We start from the raw sequence: 6,077 nt of genomic DNA on the forward strand, positions 1-6,077 counted from the left end.
GAGTTCAAAGGGTTTCCCATAGCACTGCAGTTCAAGCCAGGCTGCCCAAGTTATAAGTGCTGTACAGTGCTGCAGAACAGGAGGTGTAGACACAACTGAAGAAGAAAAAGTAATCAATAAACTGATCGCTATTTTAATAATTAGCTACAACGTTGTGGCTTCCTCCGTTGGTCAGATAGCATGGTAGAAGTAGCTGGGTGGACTGATGTTGAAGTTTGAAAGATTTACATATAAACGTTCTTAGAACACTGTGACATACAGTTCTGAGGTGGAGTTCCAATTCCAAAAGGATGCATTGTGTATATATATATATATATATATATATATATATATATATATACATACATACATACATACATACATACATACATACATACACACAGTACCAGTCAAAAGTTTGAGTACACTTGCTAGAAACTTTTTTTCAAACACGAGGCATTCGGTTAACAAGTTTCAGCAGGAAATCACCCGACATGTCTTCCCGGCTCTTCTGCAGCAATTCACAGAGATGTAGGGCACTTGTGGGTAGCTTTGCTTTGACTCTTCTGTCCAGTTCGTCCCATACAAGTTCTATGGGATTAAGGTCTGGAGACTGGGCAGGCCAGGTCATTAGATTGAGTTGTCCTTCACTTTCCTTCTTAGCCAGATAGTTCTTGCACAATTTTGAGGTGTGTTCGGGTCATTATCTTGCTGAAGAATGAAGGACTGCCCAACTAGCCGTAATCCTGATGGAATGGCATGCCTCTGAAGTATGCTATGATAGCCATGCTGGTTGAGCTTGCCATGGACTTGGTAAAGATCACCAACTCTGTCACCAGCAAAGCAACCCCAGACCCCGACACTGCCTCCTCCATGCTTGACAGTGGGAACCACACATGCAGAACTCATGCACTCACCCGCTCTGCGTCTTACAAATACTCAGCGGTTGGACCCAAATATTTCAAATTTTGACTCATCGGTCCATAAGAACGACTTCCACTCATCAAACGTCCGGTTTCTGTGTTTTTTAGCTCAGACAAGTCTCTTCCTCTTATTGTGCACTCTTAACAATGGTTTCTTTGCAGCAATTTTTCCAGTTAGGCCAGCTTCACGCAATCTCCTCTGAACAGTTGATGTTGAAACATCTGTACTTCTAGTAGCATTTAGCTGAGCTTGTATTTCAGGGGCAGTTAATCGCCGGTTTCGCAGACTTGTGACTCGAATGAACTTATTCTCTGATTCTGAGGTCACCCTTGGCCTGCCTGACCTTGTTCGGTCCTCATGAGTGCCAGTTTCTTCAAATCGTTTGATGGTCTTGGCAACAGCAGTTACAGACACTTGCAAAGTCCTTGCGATTTGTCTTAAAGATTGACCTTCATTTCTTAAAGCAATTACAGTCTTTTTTCTTTGCTTAACTGAGCGTATTTTGCCATTTTCTGCTCCCTTACATTCAGGAATGACAAACTTGTGCCTATGCTACCTATATTTATAGTAATCATGGACCCTCACCTGTTAACAATAATTGGTGACAAAAGGTTAATTAGGTAACATGCTAGTTAACTCGGAGAACATCTAACAAAGACACTTTTATACCTATGCCAATGTTCTAACACCGTGTTGTACACATTTCAGACTTTTAACTGACTTGGGCTTCAGACTGAAATCCCCTTGCTTTGGGTGACCATTTCATTGAAATTGACAAGATTTACATTTTCATTTAAAAATAAATTTTTTGAATGCAATTCACTTATGATTATCAGCTTATATAAGCACACGTATCATATAATGAAATATTAAGTGTTTATAGACAAGTTTATACAGTTAAAAGCATAGATAATCATGAAAAACCTGGTTTCAAGCTGGTGTACTCAAACTTTTGACTGGTACTGTGTGTATGTGTGTGTATATATATATATATATATATATATATATATATATATATATATATATATATATATATATATATAATTACTCCGCACTGACATGTGAAATGTGATTTATTTAACCCTCTTACTGTTTTTGTGTCTGTTTGACCAGACAAAGGTTCTTTCTTAACGTGAATGCTTTCTTTATTTATTTATTTATTTATTTATTAATTAATTAATTAATTAATTAATTAATTAATTAATTAATTAATTAATTAATTAATTAATTAATTATTATTTTACGCTGGGCTCGCAAACTTATAGAGAGAACAGTAGAACTGTACTGTGTTTAGTGTGTCCTTGGACCGATCGTATACACAGATCCACAGCAGGGCCTGTTCAACTCCTCTAAGCAGAGTCGCATCTCAGTAGCACCACCACCACTCAGACATTCAAAAAGGACTCGTCCGTGACCATTGCAGCTGTAAACGAAAAGAAGTATTTTAACGTTTGTCTGAAAATCTCCCGTCTTCCGAGGCTCTTGCATTGATTTTTTCCGGCTTTCTTCATTGTAAGTGTACACTGTGCGCCGAAATCAATGTGCGATTCTAAAACTCAAAACTAAGACCACAAGATGGCAAGCAATACTAAACAGTCTAATTATTCTCTGGTTCAAACATTGCATTTGTATTGATGGATTTCGAGATGTTTAGACTGAATAGACACCATGCGATCTAGTTGGAAATTTGCACTGAAGCTCAGTAAAGCTTTTATTTTGGAAAGAAATAGGATTCTTTTTATTGGCCTTCACTTTATAAATATTCATGTAAGAGATTGGTTTGCCTGTCCCTGCTGAGTTGCAGATCTAGTGTATATATTTTTTTATTAAAAGGAATGCTCATTTTTTTGTGTGGAATGCTGCAGTTTGCAGGAGACACCCTCTGAAGCTCTCCAGCCCTAAAGCGCTGACTCTCTGTGGACGCTGTGCAATCCCACAGAGAGAAAGGGCCACCTCCTGCAACACAACGTGGGGTGATTCAGCAACCAGTTAATGACGCTGGCTTGTGAAAACAAGCATGGTTTTTATTTTGGCATTCGAGGGACACGTTCTGTGAATCGGTTACAAATAAACCAACAAGACTGCCTTTAACAAGTTGCTGGGCGACATCAATAATAACTGAGGAAGCTACTGGTTTGTATGGCCTGTTTAAATATTTGTTCAGTGCAATGTAGACATCTATCTTAATTAACTAAACAAATACTTGTAATCCTTCCTTTAGCCATGAGCCCTGTCCCTGGGTATTTTTCATTGTATTGAAACCAGCTGGTGTTTTAAAACAACGAGGGTCAAAATAGTTTGGGGGGGGCAGTATTAAAATACAGCACAGTTCAGATCAGACTGCCCGTGTCTATGAACTTAATGTTCTAACTAATATCCTGCTTACATTTCAGAACCCTCTTAGTAGTTTTATTAACATTACCGCTGCCTTCCGTTTGATGGATCATTTCCTTCTTCATTGATTTTATTTATTTTTCAATAATACAGGATAGTCAGATCCAACACCATAGAGAGATCCAGTCGAGGACAAAAGTACTGGCACCCTACACTTCAGTATAAGATCATTCAAGAAAACATGTCGAGTACAAGCATTTAGGGAGCACTAGCAACTCATTGATACAATGAAGAACAAAATACGCAATATCTGGTGGTTTAACATGCAGTCTTTATAAAACAATTTTAAAAAAAAAGCACGTCAGTAATTTCGAATATTTCTTCATGACTAAAGTATTGACACCTTTACATTAAAAGTCTGTAAAAACTAATTAGAAAATATATTTATTGATTGAAAACCATTACACAGTAACCAAGCTGCATTATAAAGTCAATAGACAGCAAATGAGGTCATTATTTGAAGAAAAACGTTTTGCTGCCAATAACTTTGTGAGCTGCATGGTCAGCAGTGTGGAGTAGTGGTTAGGGCTCTGGTCTAATTGCAGCTCTAAATTTGGAGTGACTTTGAGCTCCTGCACCAGGTACCAGGAAGCAACAGGTACAAGGAATTATGAAACATCTTCAGACTACAGGGAAAAGGTGCTGTGATAATGTTAATGGTGCCGAAAGAGTTATGTTATTGTTTTGTTATTATGGATTCAAATTAAATAAAAAAAAGCAAAGTAAATTTAGCAAGCTGATCCTGTAATGTTTATTTTTGTTCATATCTTTGCCACACACTGTGTATTTATGGTTAGACAGTGCTGAGAACAGAGCTGACCAGATTGTGATCCGTGTCTTAGCCAAAGCCAATGGCCTGTAATTTTAAAGGACATTTTTTCCTTAAACAATCGTAACAGAATATAAACAGCACGCGAGAGAACTGAATTGATCTGAGCACTGTAGTTTGTTACCGTTGAGACTTAGCTTCTTGATCACTCACCTGGTAAAGGCTCTACCGCGCGGTGTGCTGGGTGAGTCGAGCAGTCAGGTTTGCATCCTGGCTGTGCCAAAGTTGCCATTCTTCACTGGGGATTCCATGAGGATTATCTCTGGCGCTCCGCGATTTAGGGAGTCAAAATCATCAGAAACTATAAGCACTAACTAAGTGCTCTGTTACCTCCTGACCAGTTCAAAGTGGACACCTGCAGGACTGGCCTCTGTCCTCCAGGGGGCGGTGGCTCGCTGATTTACGTTATAAACCTCCTAGATGTGAAGAGAAGATCGACTGAGCTGTTCTGGGGAGTTGCTGTGGTGACGGAACACAATAAGAAGATAATGTGGGTCAGATAATGTGACTCTAAAAATTAAAAACAGTCCTTAAAACTCATTCTTGTAACTGTCTGTCTGTGTGATTAAAACTGCAGTTTATAATGTAACTCAATTTCGTGCATCAAATATTTCATCATCTAATAAGCTGGGTTAGGTAATTGCGCGGGCATGAATTTAGCAGAGCAATCTGTCAAATCAAATGCTAATTACTGTTCACACGAATGAACAAGAAAGCTAGGTTGGATTTAATGAACTGCAATTTTGTTTTGGATTAATGCCTTGAATATAAAAAAGGTGGTCATGATTTTGATCACCTACTGAGCTGGTCTATAATTTAATCCCTCTACTTATTTATTTACAATTACACAGTTAGGTTTTTATTGGAGCAATCTAGGTAAAGTACCTTGCTCAAGGGTATAGCAACAGTCTCCCCCACCTGGGATTGAACCCACGACCCTCTGGTCAAGAGTCCAGAGCCCTAACCACTACTCCACACTGCTGCCCTGTAGGGTATGAGGAAGGGAGCAGGTCAGTCTATTTTTCTGGCTGCCTGTCTCAACAGGTTTAGCTAATATGCACAGAGAGCAAAGGCCAGCAACATCATATATTTAAAAAGCAGCTCCTCGAATTCAGGTGGATAAGGGAGAAGATCTGGGCAAAGACCTGACAAGTAGAATTTGTTTATGAAAAAAAATGTAATGTAAAAGACATTAAGTAGCTCTGGTTTATTTATTTATTTAATAAGGCACAAAGGCAAATATAAATGAAATAAATCTGCAAAACAAACACGAATCAGCATCTGTTAACACTAGACCAGCTGTCGCCAGCATTGTTCTGAATCAGACACCCACACTCTCTCTGCAGTGGCTATTTTACTTGTAAACCCTTGCATTCCAAAACCGTGCACTCATTCTCAAATCAAAGTGCAATGCAATGCTATTCCAATGCAACCTTGATGCCTTATCACGAGTATTGTACAGCATTATTATATTAAAAAAAATCACATAACATCAAAAACTAAAATCTTCTCGTTAAACATGGAGGATTGTGGCTGAGTCATTTCTCGATGATCTTGGCAGATGTCTAACAGTCAGAAAAGCCTCACCTGTGATGCTTTGGAGGTGTCAGGCTGATGGGGAGCTAAAGATCATTTCGGCCCCAATGTCTCACAAGTGCACTTGAGTAACGGAGCGAGAGGTTAGGTGAAACAGTTTCATAAGGTGCTGTACGATTCAAATACTACATCCCCACAACATCATTGTCGGCTATATAGCTATGGCCAAAAGTTTTGCATCACCTACAATTTTAGGATTGCGATATCATTTTAAAACAAAAAATGATATGAACATAATTTAGATCTTTTATTTAACATCATATAATCAAAGAAACTGCAAAATGATATCTCAAAAGTCTACCTGCTGCCATAATAGTAGCACAGCGTTTCATGTTATGGGGCAGTCTGTGTGTCG

The sequence above is a fragment of the Acipenser ruthenus genome, chromosome 37, assembly GCF_902713425.1.
Source record: "Acipenser ruthenus chromosome 37, fAciRut3.2 maternal haplotype, whole genome shotgun sequence".
In the NCBI taxonomy this organism is placed as follows: Eukaryota; Metazoa; Chordata; class Actinopteri; order Acipenseriformes; family Acipenseridae; genus Acipenser; species Acipenser ruthenus.